Source organism: Balaenoptera physalus (genome assembly GCF_965194825.1).
Source record: "Balaenoptera physalus genome assembly, chromosome: 13".
NCBI lineage: Eukaryota > Metazoa > Chordata > Mammalia > Artiodactyla > Balaenopteridae > Balaenoptera > Balaenoptera physalus.
Window position 1 is genome coordinate 81,689,482 of NC_138892.1, and position 21,128 is coordinate 81,710,609.

The following is a 21,128-nucleotide window of genomic DNA, read 5'->3' on the forward strand; positions in this document are numbered from 1 at the left end:
CGCTGAGGAGACTAGTGTCTTGGACCAACTGGACTTTTCTATTATGGATGCTTGGACTTGGTTCGTTACAAGTACTTCGTGCTCAAGTGGTTTTAACTTTCATTCTGCATTTTTACATACATTTTTGCTTTCTATTTCTCTGCTTGCTTCTTCTCACTTATGTGAAAGTCAAAGTCATTGGTGAACTCTATGTTTGTCCTGACCTGTCATTTGATTAAGGTAGTAAAGAAACCTCCCTCTCTTGAGAGTTTAATTTGTCGGGGAGCCAGATCACCCTTGTCCAGCATGACAGCATGCACATTTTGGTTTAAAAACAGGTCCCAAGGAGTAAGATCTGTATATTCCTCACATGCTTTCTCCCAGGAAAGCTCCTTAATAAGACAACTGACTAGGGAGAAGTATAATACAAAGTAAAAAGCAGTACTACCAAGTAGCAGTACTACAAAAGAGTTAATGATAAATTCCCAATAATTTGCCCTATTTCTTATGTGAGCTTGGGGGTGGGAGGCTGTTACAGACTGAATTCTGTTCCCTCAAAGTTTATATGTTTAAGTCCAGTTCACTATATTTGGAGATAGGGCCTTGAGTGAGGCAATTAAGGTTAAATGAGGTCTTAAGGGTGGGGCCTTAACCCAACAGGATTAGTGTCCTTATAAGAGAGACACACCCAGGTGTATACACACACAGGAAAGACCATCTGAGGAGACACAGAGAAGGTAGCTGTGTGCAAGCCAATGAGAGAGACCTCAGGAGAAACCAAACACATTGATCTCAGACTTCCAGACTCTAGACCTGCAGAAATTTATTGTTTAAGCTACCCAAGCTGTGGTTATTTTGTTAGGGCAGCCCTGCAGACTAACACAGAGCCTATGGGTAGGAAGAGAAATGCTCCTTACAAATAATTTGGGGTTGTTGGGTTTTTACCCCCTCTCTCTCCTTTGCTGGCATAGAAAAAAACTGAAGCCTGGAAAACCAATCTTGAACTACCGAAATTAAAAGGAGAGAGTTAAGGGACCTCTGTGGCAGTCCAGTGGTTAAGACTCCACACTTCCACTGCAGGGGGCGCTGGTTTCATCCCTGGTTGGGGAACGAAGATCCCACATGCCACCTGCCGCAGACAAAAACAAAAACAGAACAAAACAAAAAAGACTTTTTTCCTGACTGCAGCCTCTACTTTTGGATACAATGTATTCTTAGACCTTCTGAAGATATATTTTAATGGAGATAACCAGAGACAGGATTTCCATGTCTATCATTTAAATTTTTCTTGGAAAAATAAACTCTTTTGCCCCCAAATTGGCACCCCGCCCTCTTATCTCCCCTCACCTGTGACAGCCATGGCATTTACCTAACAAATTCCAGCTATGGCTGAACTTAAGAACCTCTCTGCACAGGAGTAGCCAAAGTTTTCTGGGGAAAAAACACACAAGCCAACAAAATGAGTTCACACATTGCACATATAAACAGTGCCTGACAATTCTACTTCATTTTGTTGAAATTTTATTTATATTAAAGTAATTTAATTTTTCCATTCTTCTCTCCTCCCTGGTCCCCCGCCACCCCAACCCATACACATGCTCCCCCTACTCCGCTGCTTATATTTCAGAGAGAAAAAAATAGCACTATCCATCATCCTCCTGTCACCAAATCTATAAGACACAGCCTTGTAAATGCAGTCTGTACTTACAGTATCAAATCTCTACATTTAAAATCCTGCTCCCAGGAATTCCCTGGTGGTCCAGTGGTTACAACTAAGTGCTTTGACTGCTATGGGCCCGGGTTCAATGCCTGGTCAGTGAACTAAGATCCTGCAAGCCACGCAGCACAGCCAAAAAACAAAAAACAAAAACAAACAAACAAAAAAAAAACAGAGACAGAGAGAGATAAAATCCTACTCCCTTTCCCTGTATTCCCAGTATCAACCTGTCTCTACTGGATTAAGTCAGTTACACATACAAAGGCGCACACACACACACACGCACATATGCCAGGATTACTGGTACTCAAAAAACACAACAAATAACCTCACTGGGCCCTACATTGTTCAGCTCTCTACTCCCCCCACACACACACACCAGTGACAGTCTTTTAACTTGGCTAAAAATCACAAATATAACAAATCAGATTTTAAATGCTTAAGACCTTTAAAGGTAGCAACAAATATGATTTTTTTAAAAGTAATTTGTGGGACTTCCCTGGTGGTCCAGTGGGTAAGACTCCAATGTGCTCCCAATGCAGGGGGTGGGGGTTCAATCCCTGATTGGGGAACTAGATCCCACATGCATGCCACAGCTAAGAAGTCCACATGCCACAACTAAAGATCCTACATGCCACAACTAAGACCTGGCACAGCCAAAATTAAATAAACAAATATTAAAAAAAAATAAAGGTGGGACTTCCCTGGTGGCGCAGTGGTTAAGAATCCGCCTGCCAATGCAGGGGACAAGGGTTCAATCCCTGGTCCAGGAAGATCCCACATGCCGTGGAACAACTAAGCCCACGCGCCACAACTACTGAGCCTGTGCTCTAGAGCCCATAAGCCACCACTACTGAAGCCCGCGCGCCTAGAGCCATGCTCCACAACAAGAGAAGCCACCGCAATGAGAAGCCCGTGCACCGCAACAAAGAGTAGCCCCCGCTCGCCACAACTAGAGAAAGCCCGCACGCAGCAACAAAGACCCAATGCAGCCAAAAATAAATTAAATAAATAAATAAAAAATAAAAGTAATTTGTGATTCCATAAAATAACAAAAAAAATACTGAAAAAATTATTAAAGAAGCTAAAATGCTACATTACAAAATACTCAATGCAAAAACAGTGAGGGACAAAAAGATATGAGACAGAAAATAAAAAGTACAAACAGGAGATGTAAATCCAACTATATCATAATAACATTAAAAGTGAGTGGATTAAACAATCCATACGACAGAATGTCAGATTATATTTTTAAAAAATGGCTAGCTAACTATATGCTGTCTCCAATAGGCATACCTTTGAGTCAAAGATAAAAACAGATTGGAAATAAAAGGATAAAAAAAGAGGGACTTCCCTGGTGGTCCAGCAGTTAAGACTCTGCACTCCTAATGCAAGGGACCCAGGTCTGGTCAGAGAACTAGATCCCACATGCCACAACTAAAAGATCCCGCGTGTTGCAACTAAAGATCCCACATGCCACAACAAAGATCCCTCGTGCTGCAACTAACACCCGGCACAGCCAAATAAATAAATAAATAAAAAATTTTAAAAAGGGATAAAAAAAAGATATTAGGCATATAACAGCCACAATAAAGGGCAAATGACTATACTAATTATCAGAAAAAATACACTAAAACAAAAAATGTTACTAAAGAGAGACTTTTTATAACCATAAAAGGGTCAGTCCACCAAGCAACATATAACAACTATAAACATATACACACTTATGAGAGCATTAAGGGCTTCCCTGGTGGCGCAGTGGTTAAGAATCCACCTGCCAATGCAAGGGACACGGGTTCAAGTCCTGGTCCGGGAAGATCCCACATGCCTCAGAGCGACTGGGCCCGTGCACCACAACTGCTGAGCCTGCACTCTAGAGCCCGGGAGCCACAACTACTGAGCCCGTGTGCTACAACTACTGAAGCCCACGCGCCTAGAGCCAGCGCTCCATAACAGGAGAGGCGACTACAATGAGAAGCCCGCGCACTGCAACGAAGAGTAGCCCCCGCTCACCACAACTAGAGAAAGCCCGCGTGCAACCGTGAAGACCCAATGCAGCCAAAAATAAAATAAATAAATAAAATTAAATTTTAAAAAAGAGAGAGAGCATTAAAATACAAGAAGTAGGGACTTCCCTGGTGGCACAGCAGTTAAGAATCCACCTGCCAATGCAGGGAACACGGGTTCCAGCCCTGATCCGGGAAGATCCCAAATGCTGCGGAGCAACTAAGCCCATGCGCCACAACTACTGAGCCTGCGCTCCAGAGCTCGCGAGCCACAACTACTGAAGCCCACACACCTAGAACCCATGCTCTGCAACAAGAGAAGCCACCACAATAAGAATGCCGTGCACCATAACGAAGAGTAGCCCCCGCTTTCTGCAACTAGAGAAAGCCCATGCAGCAACGAAGACCCAATGCAGCCAAAAATAATTTTAAAAAAATGAATAAATTTATATTAAAAAAATACAAGAAGCAAAACACAAAGTGAAAAATAGCCAATTCACCAAGAGTCAAAGACTTCAATTCCCCACTTTCAATAGTGAACAGAATTGGCAGGGGGGAAAAAAAAAATCAACAAGGAAATAGGAGTTTTCAACATATTGTATACACCCACATTTCTAGTTTCCAGTGCAGATTAAAAAAAAAAAAAATTCAAAAAACTAGAGTACTTTAGGTTGCAGGTTAGTGCACAATTGTCCATTGGTTGCTTTGTAGTTTTAAGGTTCTCTCCTCTCTGGCAGTTACTATGGATTGGATCCAATAGTTCATGTACTCTTGTCAAGTGGCAAAAGAGTCAGCAAGCAGCCCAGTGACAGGTGCATGTGCCAGCAAGCTATGAAAGCACTAGATTCTTATATTCTGTTGTGGGGAATCTTCCTAACTATGAATAGGTATAGGTAAATTAGCAAACCGTAAATAATGATCCTTGATATAGCCGCACAAAGTTTGGCTCTACTAACCCACCCATCTGGCTGTAGGTTTTACAGTTTGGAGAACAAGCAATACTAATATGTTGATGCTGATAAACTGTGGTGGCCCTCACTGGGAAGGGAGGCAAGCAGCCCGGGTGTGTTGACATTGATAAAGTGCTATGGTCTACACTGGGGGGATTTAGAGTCATAATTCATATACTCCTATTCCAAAGAGAGAATCCATGGAGGCTTCCTGTGTGTCATCACAAAAACAGTCTTTTAAAATTTTTAATTAAAAAAAACCCTAAAGTCTATCTTTAGGTCTGACAGTCTCTGGATTGAAATCTTATATATATTATTACTATTACTTCCTGTGAGAAAAGTGGGGCGAAAGCAAGTCACTAAAATCCATGGCATAGGAAGTTGTGAATAGCAAGTTGTAAACTGCGAAATTAAGATGAATTAGTGAAGCTGGAAAAAAAGGGAAGTGAGTGGCTGCAGTAGACTATAAATGTAACAATGCATGCGGATTTTCACATAAAATCTTCATAAAGACCTTACTAACGTTAAGAAAAGGCTTGTGAATTTTTTTTATTTTAAAATATTCTATATCCATACAATGCAAATATGGTTTAACTGGAAAGCCTCCTTTATTTGAAGTCAGACTTATTACAGAAAATTACAAACCAAAAAATAACCTAAAAATCATACCTTTGAAGAATAATCATATTAATATCTATCTTCAACACAAATGCACAAGCATTTACAACCACCAACAGAAAAAACTCTACTGAAATGGACCTATCATATTATGGTTTACCATGGCCAGGCTTACTTTAGGCCAGAAAAAGTAGTAAGAAACAGAACATGAAAGGGCAAATTAAGCCACATCAAGAATTTTTTATATGCAAGGGTAACCATTAATTTATCAAAGAAACTGGAACATTATTATAGTGAAAGATAATGCTACTCAAAGCCAAGAGTGATAGGCTTTTAAAAAGACTGTCTCAGGGAAAAGCAAAAGATGCGTATCTAGGGACTTCCCTGGCAAAACAGTGGTTAAGACTCTGCGTGTCCACTGCAGGGGGCACGGGTTCCATCCCTGGTCAGGGAACTAGTATGCCGCGTGGCGTGGCCCAGAAATTTAAAAAAAAAAAAAAAAAAGATGCATATCTAGTGGCTTCCCTGGTGGCGCAGTGGTTGAGAATCCGCCTGCCAATGCAGGGGACACGGGTTCGAGCCCTGGTCTGGGAAGATCGCACATGCCGCGGAGCGGCTGGGCCCGTGAGCCATAATTACTGAGCCTGCGCGTCTGGAGCCTGTGCCCCGCAACGAGAGGCCGCGATAGTGAGAGGCCCGCGCACTGCGATGAAGAGTGGCCCCCGCTTGCCACAACTAGAGAAAGCCCTCGCACAGAAACGAAAACCCAACACAGCCATAAATAAATAAATAAATAAATAAAAATTAAAAAAAAAAAAAAAAAAGATGCATATCTAGACAGTTGTCTAGCAGGCTTCAATAAATGTTTGTCAAATGAATAAATGTTATCTATAATTGTTGAACACCAAGTTAAAGAGAAGTCCCTATTTAAATCTGCAAATGGGAAAAAGTCTCCACCCCTCCCTTCGCATCTGTGTCAACCATAAACATTACATGATTTCATCTGTAAGCATTTCAGTACCTCAAAAATACAGGATTTCTTAAAAAATATAGTACTCTTCTCATACCTGAAAAAAACATATATCTCTTCTGGTATTTTAAATTGGAACCTTCCCTTATGTCTTTAGTTCCACTTCTAACGTGTTTATTTGGAGAGTCCACTGATGTGATTAAATTGAGGAAAAACCAGTATTTTTCATTGCAAAACTCATCTCCAATGGAAAAAGCTATAGATTCTTCTTTAAAATCAACAAAACCAGGAATACCAACACATAAGTGGTAAAACCCACTTCTGAGGAATTCCAAAAGTATCAAGATTTACTCAACCTATTCCAGCTCTGACTTCTTGTGTCCTTAGTCCAAAGAGAAATAAGGCTTTTATCAGTCCTTGAATTAGGCTTTCAAGAATAGACTACCCTAAATTTTACCTTTATAACACAACTTATAAATAGTAACAGCTAGCACTTGAAAATTTATGTCAAGAACTGTATTGAATACTAAATACATCTAATGGTCACAACAAATGCACGAAGCCAAGCAGTCCTAGGCCTAAGCAGGAGCACCGCGGCTGGCAGGGCCACTGTCCCAGCTGTTAGGTCGGCTCTCTACACTGCCGCAGACAGAAAGGAGGCAAGACTGAATGGATTCTTATGTAGTTTTTTACCCACTCAAACAGCAAAACCAACTTCAGTGTCCCTAGTCCCACAAGGTAGTACCAAGGCGGATGAGAACTAAACCGCAGTCATCTCATAGCCTGCAGTTATACCCCAAGGGAAGGGAGGCTGTCAAGTCTTGAGTGCACGTGGAACTAGGGAGGAAGAGAAACCACATTGTGGCATTTCTCAGGAGGCTGCCAGGAGGACCTGTGGGGTGTCCTGCCAAGGTGTGGGTCAGACTGAGATTAAGCTAAACTTTGCCTGTGAGGCTTTTAAAGGAAAAGAAGGGTCATCAGAGCCCCATGGTGAAGCTGTTCACCTACACGTCTACTCTCCAATCTTTCAGGTACCTAGCTCCAAATTCGATTCAGAAGCACAGGCCAACACAATCAGACACCCTACTTAATTATACTTCCTCTTAGTTAACACTGGGTAAGAGTGACTAGACAGTGACTCTCAGCAGGATGATCAGGCCACAACCAGGCTCCCCATATGTCCCAGATGCCATCAAGGTTCACCAGTCAGAGCCACATGGCTTCCTCCTGGGAGAATGGAGAAGCGGGAATAAATTGCTCTCCTTTCCCTGACTGATTAATCTCAGTACAGCATGAGATGTTGGCACTCATCATGATGGCAGCAGGAAATTCAGAGCAATGCGATGATCACTGGGGCTAGAAAGTTTACACTAGTTTGTTGCGTCTTTATAGTAGGGGTCAGACAAATTTCAGACCACCTTTTCTAGGCATCTTATTCCCTAAAGTGGGAATTAAAGATCACAGAGCACACAGGAAGAAGTCAGTTATCCTTCCTTGGAGTTCTGCCTAGCAACTCATTTGGGCCCTCTAGGTTCCCACCTCAAGGAAACACGACCCATTAGAGGGGCAGTGGTCTCAAGTATCTGGAAATCCCTGACAACTGCCTCAAGTATAGATGATTAATATTTGGTAGGCAAGTATAAGCTACTTAACAATATTCTACTGGGGTACAAACTGCGTTAGGAGATAAGCATCACTTATTACAATAGGAATGAGGCGATTCTGTGCCTCTTGAGGTAGACAAACTCCCTGAGTAGAAGTGAACAGTTCCCATAAAGTATGCCGAAATGCCTCTGAAGAGAACTCTGATAAAAATCTTTTCCTCCCTGTTGGTTACCACTGTCATAATCGGCACATTATAGTGTTTGCTCTGGTAGTCCCAGGTTGTTGACAGGATTCCAAGAACTACAACAGAGGCATTTTGTTGTCATGGGGTTAAGATTCAGATTCTATAAAACTGGAGGTTAAGATTAATGATGCAAAGAGACCTCAAGTACCAGAAGAAACATACAGGACAGAATCTACCTTCTTGTCAGCAGGGTCAGGTAAAGGATGACAGATCCAGCAAGCAGTTAAATTCAGAGCCATAACTACAGTCTAGAAAATGTACACAAGAGGGTTCTAATCAGGAAACCATGAGAAATCATGACTAATAGGATGAGGTATTCAGGCCTTTGCCCAAGGACACAGCTCCAAGGACATCCACTCCCAAAGTCAGCAGCTGCTGAGTTTCTAAGTGTCCTTAGATTAAGATCTTCCATTGGCCTGTAGTTATACTGAAGATGGTGGCAACAGTCTGGAGTAAATTAGATTAATGGTTTCTAAGCGCCCCCTACCCCCACGATCAGTACTGTCTTCCTTCCCCACCAGCATAGGGGAGCCATTCAAATTTTGCTGGATGAGAAGGAATGGCACTCAGTTGTAAAGTGAATAATCCCATGCTCTAAGCCACCCTAGCCACAACACTTTGCCCAATGACATGATCATATAGAAGGAAAATGTAAAAACTGATAGAAATTGTGGCAGTGAATCTTTAGGGGCATAATGAAACAGTGACCTACTGAAGATGAATTTCTGTCATCCAATAAACATCCTTCAACTACTTCAACTAAAGTAACATGTAGCAAGAAACTGAATGCAGAAGCAGATATAAGAATCCAACTATTAGCCAGACATTAAAGAGATTTGCAAAAATACAAAACAATGCCACTCTTTTCACTGGTGTTTTGGGTTGTTTTGGAAAACATTTATATTAACATGTAAGGATTTACTGTGGTTTTTTAAATTATTATTCATTTATTTATTTTTGGTTGCGTTAGGTCTTTGTTGCTGAGCGCGGGCTTTCTCTAGTTGTGGCAAGTGGGGAGCTACTCTTCGTTGTGGTGCATGGGCTTCTCATTGTGGTGGCTTCTCTTGTTGCGGAGCACGGGCTCTAGGCGCGCGGGTTTCAGTAGTTGTGGCACATGGGCTCAGTAGTTGTGGCTCACGGGCTCTAGAGCGCAGGCTCAGTAGTTGTGGCACATGGGCTTAGTTGCTCCGCAGCATGTGGGATCCTCCCGGACCAGGGCTCGAACCCGTGGTCCCCTGCATTGGCAGGCGGATTCTTAACCTCTGCGCCACCAGGCAAGTCCTACTGTTATTTTTAAATAAAATAGTTTTTAAAAATTCCTGTTTGGGGCTTCCCTGGTGGCGCAGTGGTTGAGAATCTGCCTGCTAATGCAGGGGACACGGGTTCGAGCCCTGGTCTGGGAAGATCCCACATGCCACGGAGCAACTAGGCCCGTGAGCCACAACTACTGAGCCTGCGCGTCTGGAGCCTGTGCTCCGCAACGAGAGAGGCCGCAATAGTGAGAGGCCCGTGCACCGCGATGAAGAGTGGCCCCCGCTTGCCCCAACTGGAGAAAGCCTTCGCACAGAAACGAAGACCCAACACAACCAAAACTAAATAAATAAATAAATTTATTAAAAAAAAAAATTCCTGTTTGTTTTTAATGCAGTAAACATTGATGTAACCTACATAAACAAATGTTCTTTAGGGTCTTTAAGAATTTTTACTGTATATAATTGCTTCCTGAGACCATGTGTTCCTGCAGTCTCCAGCTGCAGAGAAAGCATGTCCATGCAGCTCTCAATGGAGGGAGAATCTGGAAGCACACATCTGACTTCTATGGACTTTGCCTATGCACATCTTTTTCCCGTTGGTCCTATAGTGTATCCTTTGCTGTCATAAACTTTAGCCACAAGAATACAAAAAGAGAGAAAACTAACAAATCCACAAGTTGGGTCTCTGAAAAGATCAACAAAATTGATAAACCTTTAGCCAGACTGAGCAAGAAAAAAGACTCAGATTACTAAACTCAGGAATAAGGACATTACTACCAACCTTACATTTAAAAAGAGATACTATGAACAACTGTATGCCAATATATTCAGATCATTTGGATGAAAAGGACAAACCCCGGTGATACTGTAATTTATAATAAGAAATACATTATTAGGTCTTCATCCCCATTTCTGGCACAAAGCTCCTAAAACCCTCGGATTTTCCTTAGTGAGAGTGATAAAGGTGTCTTTTGTTATGTCACTGAGGTGACTTTCTGACTGCACCTAAGGATGGAGGCTGGTTGCCAGGAGAACCAACCAGATGATTTTGTAACACAGCAGGACCCTATGGGGCCGTTCTGGGACAGGCCTTCCCCCATATCCTCTGCTTTAGCTCCTCTCTGAAGTACCTAGATAATAGTATTTGATGCAAATTTCCTGAGTTGTTGGACAAACTACATGATGATCATGAGCACATATCCCCAGGCCTCCTGGAGCCTAAGGACTGATGAGGTTAACCCCTGTGACACCACCCTGCTGCCTCACCATCAGCCAATCAGAGAACTGTGCACAAGCTGATCACTTACCCTGAGAGCCCCGCCCCAAACACCTGGCCTTTGAAAATGCTTTGCTGAAACCCTTCAGGGAGCTCAAGGCTTTTCAGGGCATGAGCCACCTCATCTCCTTGCATGGCCTTGCAATAAACCTTTCTCTGCTGCAAACTCTGACATTTCAGTTTGTTTGGTCTCACTGTGTTTGCGTTAACAATTAGAGGGTTGAACTTTCAGTCCCACCCCTCACCCCCAGCCCCGCACCTCCCTCCCCAACCCCACAGCTCCAGGAGGGGAGAGGAGCTGGAGGTTGAATCAATCAACAATGGCCAGTGATTTAATCAATCATGACTGTGTAAAGAGGTCTCCATAAAAACCCCAACGGGCAGGGTTGGGGAGCTTCGGGGTTGATGAACACATGATCTGGGGAGAAGTGGCATGGAAGCTCCACATCCCTTCCTCCCATGTACTTCACCCTACACATCTCTTCCACTCTTCCATCTGGTTGATGACTCCTATTGTTAAAAAATAAAACAAAAACAAAAACAACAGGTCCTAGGTTGGAGCCACTTGCCCCCAGGACAGCAAACTAAGATTTAATTGCAGTTTCAAAATCTCCCAGGACTTAAATTTCTGGAATTTCCTGGTCAGCACTAGTGAGGTAACCTTGCCTGAAACAATACTTTCTTTTCTTTTGCTAATAACCTCCTTCTCGGCCGGGTTTCTATAAAAGGCTTCCATTCTGTACAGCTCCTCAGAGCTCCAATTTACTCTCAATTCATGAATTGTTGAAAAAAGCCAATTAGATCCTCAAATTTACTCAGTTGAGTATTGTGTAACAATATCCTTTAATATCCTTTGCAATAAACCAGTAATCTAGTAAGTAAAATGTTTCTCTGAGTTCTGTGAGTCTCTCTAGCAAATTAATTGAACAGAGGAGGGGGGTCTTAGAAACCTCTTACCAATCAATCAGAAACACAGGTATCAACCTGGACTTGAGACTGGTGTATGAAGTTCAAGGAGAGGGTCGGTCCTGGAAACCTCCAATCTGTATCCAGTCAGAAGCACAGGTGACAATGTGGGCTTGTGCATCTGAAGTGGGGGGTGAGGCAGCTTGTGGGACTGAGGCTTCGACCTGTGGAATCTGATGGCATTTCCGGGTAGACAGTGTCAGAATTGAGTTTGTAACAGGGAAGAGCCAAATCTAACTACATGTTGGATCTGGTTCTTTTACTTTAACCTTTGCTTTCCGCTGCTTTTGTTCACTAAAAGGATACTGTCTATACATAATGGCCTGACTCAGGGAACCCTGCCCCTGAATGTTAAACCAAAGTGCCTTTGTTCAGGGAAGTGTCCGGACCCTGTCCACCTGTGGATGGCTGCAAGAAAGAAGAAATCAACACATCCCCTCCTCCCTGAGGCTGGCCATTCCAGGGGATATTTGCAAAACTTATGGCCTTTTTACTTCACTTCCTCACCTCCTCCCCCTCTCTGTTCTATAAAAGAAACTGGCATCCAAACCCCGATAAGATGGTTCTTTTGAGACACTAGTCTGCCATTTTCCGTCTGCTGGCTTTCGGAATAAAGTCATATTCCTTGCCTCAACACCTCGTCTCCTGATTTACTGGCCTGTCGTGCAGCAAGTAGAGGGAGCTTGGACTTGGTAACAAGTTGAATTGTAGGACACCCAACTGATATTCCCAGAGAATTGGTTGTTGGTGGTATGGTGGGGAACCCCCACCCCACACACACATTGGAATTGGGTGCAGAATCCCAAAAGACACACTGACCAAAACTGACTCAAGAAGATACAGGAAATCGGAACAGACCCATAAAGAAATTGAATTAATAACCAAAAAACAACCCAAAAAGAAATGGTTAGGCCCAGATGACTTTCTGGTGATTCATGCCAAAAATTTAAACATTTAAAACCCACTCTACAAACTCTTCTAAAACATAAAAGAGGGAATACTTCCCAAATCAATTTTGAGGCCAATACTAAAATCAGGAAATAAATAAATACATAAAATCACAATAAAACTACAGACCAATCTGTTATGAATATAGATGCAAAAATCTTCAACAAAATACTAGTGAACCAAATATAACAGCATATAAAAATAAATATACGCCATGACCAACTGGTACTTTCCCAGAAATGCAAGATTGATTTTTTTATTTTTTATGTTGAACCAATGTCATATAACACATCAGTAGAATAAAGGACACAAACCACATGATCATCTCAAGCACATGTAGAAAAAGCATCTACTACGACTGAAATTAAATGCATCCTGAAATCCAACACCCTTTCAGATAAAAACACTAAAACTAGAAACAAAGGGGAACTTCCTCAACTGGATAAAAGGCATCTACAAAAAAAGCCACAGCTTTAAAGCCTGACTGTTTTTCCCTTTACAAGATCAGGAACAAGACAAGGATATCTGCTCTTGCCACTTCTATTCAACATTGTAGGAGGCGTTCTAGCCATGGCACTTGGCAAAAAGAAAAAAGAAATAAAAGACATCCAGATTGGAAATTAAGAAATAAAACTAGGGCTTCCCTGGTGGCGCAGTGGTTGAGAATCTGCCTGCTAATGCAGGGGACACGGGTTCGAGCCCTGGTCTGGAAGATCCCACATGCTGTGGAGCAACTGGGCCCGTGAGCCACAACTACTGAGCCTGAGCGTCTGGAGCCTCTGCTCCGCAACAAGAGAGGCCGCGATAGTGAGAGGCCCGCGCACCGCGATGAAGAGTGGCCCCCACTCGCCGCAACTGGAGAAAGCCCTCACACAGAAACGAAGACCCAACACAGCCAAAAATAAACATAATAAATAAATAATAAATTAAAAAATTAAAAAAAAAAAAAAAGAAATAAAACTACCTCTACTTACAGATGGCTTCATCTTGTATATAGGAAGTTGTAAGGAATCCACTAAAAAACTAATAGAACTAGTTTGACTAGGTCGCCTAGTACAAGCTCAGTATACAAAAACCAAATTTATTTCTATACAACAATCTAGAAAACAATTCCATTTACAGTAACAGCAAAAAGAATGAAATACTTTGGAATAAATTTAACGAAAAGTAAAAATTGTACACTCTGAATATTACAAAACATTGCCAAAAGAAATTAAAGACATAAATAAATGGAAACACATCCCACATTCATGGACTGGAAGATTTGATACTCTCAAGGCGGCACTACTCCTCAAATTGGTCTACAGATTCATTACAACCCTTACCGAAGTCCCAGATGTCTTCTTTGCAGAAATTGAGAACCTGACCCTAAAATTCATTTTGAAAAAGAGTATAAAGTTGAAGGACTCACACTTCCCAATTTCAAAACTTTAAACTACAAAACTAGAGTAAACCGCTACAGGCTCTTTGGTGGGGCCTTACGCCAATGGGTATTTCCCAGAACTGCTGCTGCCAGTGTCCTTGTCCCCGTGAGCCACAGCACCCCCCCCCCCACCTCTGCAGGAGACCCTGCACTACCAGCAGATCTTAAAATAGTAACTGCAAATTAATAATTAGAGCTACCATTGAGCAAGGGTGCACATCACACTGGGAGCCTTTTTAGTTTTGCACTCTAATGGTACTGATGATCTTGCAAGCCTTCCCTGTACCTTGAACCTCTGTGGTTTCCAATGATGTTGCTGCCCACTTGAAAGGACCTGATGAGAAGGGGAAGAGCCAGCAGTCACGTCATCGGGACACTCAGGCAAAATATGGAGATACTCACATGGCAAAAAACTAAAGCCTCCTTCCAACAGCTATGTGAGTGAGCCATCTTGGAAGCAAATCCCTGAGCCTCAGTCAAGCCTTCAAAAACTGCGTGCAGCTCCTGCCAATATCTTGACAGCAGCCTCATGAAAAGCCCTGAGCCAGAACCACTCAGCTAAGCCATTCCCTGATTCCTGACCCATAGTAACTATATGAGATAACTATTTGCTGTTTTAAGCCACTAATATTTGGGGTAATTATGCAACAACTAATTATAATAACTAATACCAAAGGCTAAAAAAAAAATAGAGTAAACAAAGTCATGTGGGACTGAACTAGGATAGACATTGATCAATGGAACAGAATCCAAAAACAAATCCTCATATATATGATCACTAGGAAGAAACTAGAATCCAGAATATATAAAGAACTTTTACACCTCGACAATATAAAAACAACTTGAATTTAACAGAGATTTTGAATAGACACTTTTTCCAAAGATATACAAATAGGCAATATGCACAAAAAGATGCTCAACATCATTAACTACCACAGGAAAGCAATAAAATCACAGGATGCCACTTAATGCTCACTATGATAGCTACAATCAAACAGACAAGTGTTGGTAAGGATGTGGACAAACTGGAACTCTTCCTGTGCATTGCTGTTACTACTGAGAATGTATATGGTTCATCAAGAACAGTCTGGCAATTTCTCAAAAGGTCAAATATAGTTACCATATGATATGACAGAGCAATTCCACTCCTAGATATATACATAATAAGCAAATTGAAAATGTATGTCCATACAAACACTTGTACATGAATAGTCACAGCAACATTATTCAGAATAGCCAAAAAGTGGAAACAATCCAAATGTGTGTTAATTGATGAAAGGAAAACAAAATGTGGCATAACCATACAATGGAATTATTACTTGCTAATGAAAAGGAATGAAATACATACATGCTTATCATGAATCAATCTTGAAAACATCACGCTAGGTGAGAAAAGAGTCGTAAAAGATCACATATGACATCATCTATAAGAAATGTTCAGAATACACAAATCTAGAGACAAACTAGATTAACGGTTGCCTGGAGATGCATGGGTTGGGGGAGAATGGAGAGTATAGAGAATATATGGAGAGTATAATGAGTAGAGATTCTTTTTGGGGGCAAGAATATGTTCTAAAAGTGATTGTGGTAATGGTTGCACACTATGTGAATATATGCAAAACCACTGTACACTGTAGTGAATAAACTGAATTATATGAATATGATATATGAATTATATCTCTAAACTACAGTTTAAAGAAAACAAAACATTTCCCAGTTGTTAGCACAGACATGGGCACATGACACGATGAGCACTAATGTAATTATAGACCTGGCAGAGCAACCAAAAGACATGCTCTGTACAAGTTGAAGCTGACTGGCTATATACCTGGAGATGTTAGGGCTACCCAGTGAAGGGGGAGCTGTGCCTGAGAATGAAGTCAATGCCAAAGAGGACAGCAGAACTCAAAGACAGTGTCTCAAGTCTTTAATACTTTCTTTCAGATTCAAATGTTGGATCCAGCCAAACCTGAAAGTCAAGCCACATGAACTTTTTTTTTTTAACACCTTTATTGGAGTATAATTGCTTTACAACGGTGTATTAGTTTCTGCTTTATAACAAAGTGAATCAGCTATACATATACATATATCCCCATATCTCTTCCCTCTTGGCGTCTCCCTCCCATCCTCCCTATCCCACCCCTCTAGGTGGTCACAAAGCACTTCGCTGGTCTCCCTGTGCTATGCGGCTGCTTCCCACTTGCTATCTATTTTACATTTGGTAGTGTATATATGTCAGTGCCACTCTTTCCCTTCATCCCAGCTTACCCTTCCCCCTCCCTGTGTCATCAAGTCCATTCTCTACGTCTGAGTCTTTATTCCTGTCCTGCCCTTAGGTTCTTCAGAACCATTTTTTTTTTTAGATTCCATATATATGTGTTAGCATATGGTGTTTGTTTTTCTCTTTGACTTATTTCGCTCTGTATGACAGACTCTAGGTCCATCCACCTCACTACAAATAACTCAATTTCGTTTCTTTTTATGGCTGAGTAATATTCCATTGTATATATGTGCCACATCTTCTTTATCCATTCATCTGTCAATGGACACAGGTTGCTTCCATGTCCTGGCTATTGTAAATAGCGCTGCAATGAATATTGTGGTACATGACTCTTTCTATAGCTACTTTTATTTTTATTTATTTATTTATTTTTGGCTGTGCTGGGTCTTCGCTTCGTGCGAGGGCTTTCTCTAGTTGCGGCAAGTGGGGGCCACTCTTCATCGCGGTGCGGGGACCGCTCTTCATCACGGTGCGCGGGCCTTTCACTATCGCGGCCCCTCCCGTTGCGGGGCACAGGCTCCAGACGCGCAGGCTCAGTAGTTGTGGCTCACAGGCCCAGCTGCTCCGTGGCATGTGGGATCTTCCCAGACCAGGGCTCGAACCCGTGTCCCCTGCATTAGCAGGCAGATTCTCAACCACTGCGCCACCAGGGAAGCCCCATGACTCTTTCTGAATTATGGTTTTCTCAGGGTAAATGCCCAGTAGTGGGATTGCTGGGTGGAATGGTAGTTCTATTTTTAGTTTTTTAAGGAACCTCCATACTGTTCTCCATAGTGGCTGTACCAATTTACATTCCCACCAACAGTGCAAGAGGGTTCCCTTTTCTCCACACCCTCTCCAGCATTGTTTGTAGATTTTTTGATGACAGCCATCCTGACCAGTGTGAGGTGATACCTCATTGTAGGTATCACCTACATTTGCATTTCTCTAATGATTAGTGATGTTGAGCATCCTTTCATGTGTTTGTTGGCAATCTGTATATCTTCTCACATGAACTCTTAAGTTATGTGATCCAAAAAATTCTCTTTGGGGGCTTAAAAAAATTTGCTTATGATTTTTTGTTTCTTGAAACCTAAGTGGACAATATAATTTTTTAACCACAATTTTAAACACAAGTTAAGATTTTATTTACAAATGAAGCCTTGTAATTTAACACATCTCAAGACAATCTTAGTGACTGTCATTAAATCTCTGCAATCACTTGAGACATTTACCTCAACAGGCTAGCCTCTAACACTGCCCTTCAATTTACAAGCACACTTAGGATAGCAAGCATAGACACACTACATAGCTGTCTGCCAACAAAGCACTTAGAGTTCTTCAAAGGTCCACAAGATTACATTTTTTTTTTTTAAGATTACGCCTTTAGGGCTTCCCTGGTGGCACAGTGGTTAAGAGTCCGCCTGCCAATGCAGGGGACACAGCTTTGAGCCCTGGTCCAAGAAGATCCCACATGCCGCGGAGCAACTAAGCCCGTGCGCCACAACTACTGAGCATGCGCTCTAGAGCCCACGAGCCACAACTACTGAGCCCGCGTGCTATAACTATTGAAGTCTGCGAGCCTAGAGCCTGTGCTCCGCAACAAGAGAAGCCAGCGCAATGAGAAGCCCTAGCCACAACTAGAGACTGCCTGCGCGCAGCAACGAAGACCCAACGCAGCCAAAAATTAATTAATTAATTAATTAAAAAAAAAACACGGCTGCAGGTAAAAACCAGAGTTGTGTCTGGTACTTCCTTACAAAAACAGAACCTCCAACATGATCTACAGTGAAGGGTCTAATCAACACAAACTTGATAAATTGATTTAGAGCTTAAATGAGCAAACTGAATCTCCTGTAAGACAGTGTTAATTTTCTTAGGCCATAAAATATATTTCTTCTCATGACAACAGCTAAGATTTATTAAGCACTTACCATTTACCAGGAGCTCTTCCAAGTGTGTTCTATCTACCAAACTCATTAACTTATCACAACAATCCTGCGAACTAGGTACTACTGTTACCCCCATTTCACAGAAGATGAGAAAACTGAGGCAGAGAAGTTAAATAATTCTCCCAAGGTTGCAGAGATGGCAAGTGGTAGAGCCAAAATCTGAAGCTCAGCAGTCTGACTGCAGGGACCATGGTCTTAATCATTACAGATGATTTCCTAACACTACTTGGAGTTTACAGGATGGAAGCCCTGAAATGACCTCTTTGGCTTTATAGGTTGATATTTCAGGGAATGGTTCTCCCAGAGTTCTGCTCTGTGCTGCCTTCCTCCAACCCCATGTGCCACATATGATGAATTTAAAAAATAAAATAAGAGACAGACCATGTAGAGAATAATGTTAAGTAGACCTCTTCCTCAGTAACTTAGACCACAGTCACCTCACCATCATCTCCTATTCCTTTTCTTGCAAAGCTGAACAACTGAATTCTCCATGCTATGCCAACCATATTTCTCAAGCTTTGACGTGAAATCCACAGCATCCTATAGTTTAATATTTAACCAATGCTGATTCAACTTAATAATTTTGTTCCACAACAGATAAATTAGAGTAGACTACTTAGAGGTGACACGCTTACCTTTAAATATGATATTACTCATTCATTACTGTATATGTTCCCATTTCCCCGTGTCAGTACCACTCCACAGTGTGTGTTTACTTCTTTGGTCCTAGGAACAGCAAGAAACATTTTATAACTGATAATAACTTAATATAAAACTTAAATATATAATATATAATTTAATACAAAATTTATAGTTGAATTTATAAAGTTCATATTAAATTTATAATAAAAATACACACTAATCTGTTTACTTGACATGACATTGCTGTGCAAACTGTTCCTTAAGGTTGCACCAAAAGCAAACTAAGTTTACTGAATTCTTATTAAGAAGGCAAAGTAACAAACAGAAACTGGGTCTGCCTTAAAATACCATTCACTTTTTAAGTGATAATTCACGTGCGCTCCTCCTAGGCCACTATTATTTTATCACGCTAAGCAACACTTTAATTCTTTATTGGATTAGTAAACGAGAAGCCAACTGTACAGTAAAAAAAATAAGTAAAACCTTAACTCATGCATAATAACACTAAATAAAACTTAAATGTGGTTTACAGCTAACGCATTAATCAGAAAAATCCCCAAACAAGCTCTGCGACCCGCCTATTTAAATGCACCCAAGCTCATCCCCATCCCTTGCTGTTCTCTTTATTTTGAATACAGGCACTAGAAGTATTACAAATTGTTTTCAGTGAAACGATTCTCCGTAAGCTTGGATCCTAAGGTCATCTGCTTAGGGAATTCGCGTCCCTCGAGAACATCTAAAATCGGTACGCATTTGTGCATTTAAAAATGCCTCGAGGGACTAACTATTGCAGAGGAACAGAAAGCGTCTCCGGCACAAGCTCGTTCGCGGGCCACTTGGAGATGCAAGCGAAGCAATTGTTTCGGGAGGTTCTGCATAATGGGGGTGGGGAGGAAGAAAACACTAGAAAAATAAATGCAAAGCAAATATCTTTTTTTCAAGCCAGCGACAGGAAATCAATAAAAACATAAGCCACTCTCACATCCAGCCTAACCAATCGCCTTGGAGTTTAACAAAATGCGTCCTCGTAGTCGGCACCCGCGACCTCTACCGTGAAGAGTAAGACGATCCACAGAAAACACCCGGCGAGGCGCCGCCCTCTGGGTCAGGCTCTGAGTCCGCGGCTCCTCCGGGCCAGCCCCGCGCCGCGGGAGGGCAGCGAGCCGAGCCCGGCGGGCCCGCCCAGCTCTGGGCGGCGGCCAGCGGGGCGCGCTCACCGCGGGCCCGAGGCCCGAGCCCCCGAAGCCCCCGCAGCCGCCACTCTGTCCCCTCCGCAGAACAAAAGCGCTCGCCGCCACACGCCCAGCCCCCGCCCGCAGACACCTGGACTCCCGGTGCCCCCAGCCCCGCCAAGACCAGTGAAGACGTGCGAGTGCCCGCCGGGAACCAGGCTCCCCGCCCCCGCCACTTACCAACGGGAACGCAATCCAGCCAGGGTGAGCGGGGAAAACGCAGCGCCTCGCGGCCCCAGAGTTTAAGTCAACTCGGGTCCGCCTCCAGGGGCGGGTCGAGTTGGAGGCCCCTCTCCCGGAACAGCACAACCCCGCCCCGGGCGCAACGGCCGCTGCGAGACCTGGTTCCCGGCGCCGGGGTCCTAGTGCCGATCGGATGAAGTAGCGTCCGGGGCCAGCCCCGCCCCCCAGTCATCTCCCAAACTTGCAAAGCTAGTTTACGTATCTGAGGAAGAAAACTCCAGCAGTGGCTCTCCGCCTTTAACTTGCATCAGATTCTTTCGAAGGATTTGTTAAAAAGGGACTGAAGAGCACCACCTGCAAAACTGCCAATTCAGTAAGTCTAACTCCAGGCTGAAAATTTCTAACAAGTGGGACCATCCATTAACGCAGAGAAACCTTCTCAAAGAAAAGGAAATACACTCTTTTTGCTGGGGGATTTCTACAGGAGAAAGTTGTGAAAATTAATAAAGGGAAACCTCACCAAAATAGAGTTGGGAGGCCAGAAGGGGGAGCTCTCATGCAGTACAGTACCACTCCCAGTCAATTACAGAAAGAATTGTCAATTACAGGCCCCAAAGAGCAAAGATGTACATTGCAGTTCATACAAGAAATAGACTACCCCAGCAACTCAGCCAATGAGAAACTGTCATCACCCTCACTTTTCACCATGCACTTTCCTTCAAAAGAACCCCTCCCAAATTCCTCCTTTTTCTCTATAAAGTAACTTTCCTTCGTTTGTTGGACTTGCCTATGGCTTTTGCTATAGCTTGCTTGACCCAAATTGCAATTCGGTCACCAAGTGCAAACTGATACCGCTTGCCCCATGACAGGCCAATAAATCGAGAGACCAGGTGTTGGGACAAGG

The 21,128-nt window shown here is 42.6% G+C and overlaps 1 protein-coding gene across 6 annotated transcripts in view; it reads right to left on the bottom strand.

The window, feature by feature from the left end:
• RESF1 (retroelement silencing factor 1) overlaps positions 1-20,359 on the bottom strand; it is a 78,107-nt gene extending 57,748 nt beyond the window's left edge. For 2 of the 6 annotated variants that reach the window (XM_082419579.1, XM_082419578.1), the window contains exons 1-2: positions 20,222-20,358; positions 18,803-18,893 (exon numbers count right to left, since the gene is read on the bottom strand). The gene's annotated coding sequence lies outside the window, so the exon portion shown is untranslated. Of the gene's footprint in view, positions 1-11,575; positions 11,758-18,802; positions 18,894-20,132; positions 20,152-20,221 lie in introns of those variants that run through there. The other 4 variants (XR_014252325.1, XM_082419575.1, XM_082419576.1 and 1 more) reach the window with 4 other exon arrangements.
• Positions 20,360-21,128: the final 769 nt, after the last annotated feature.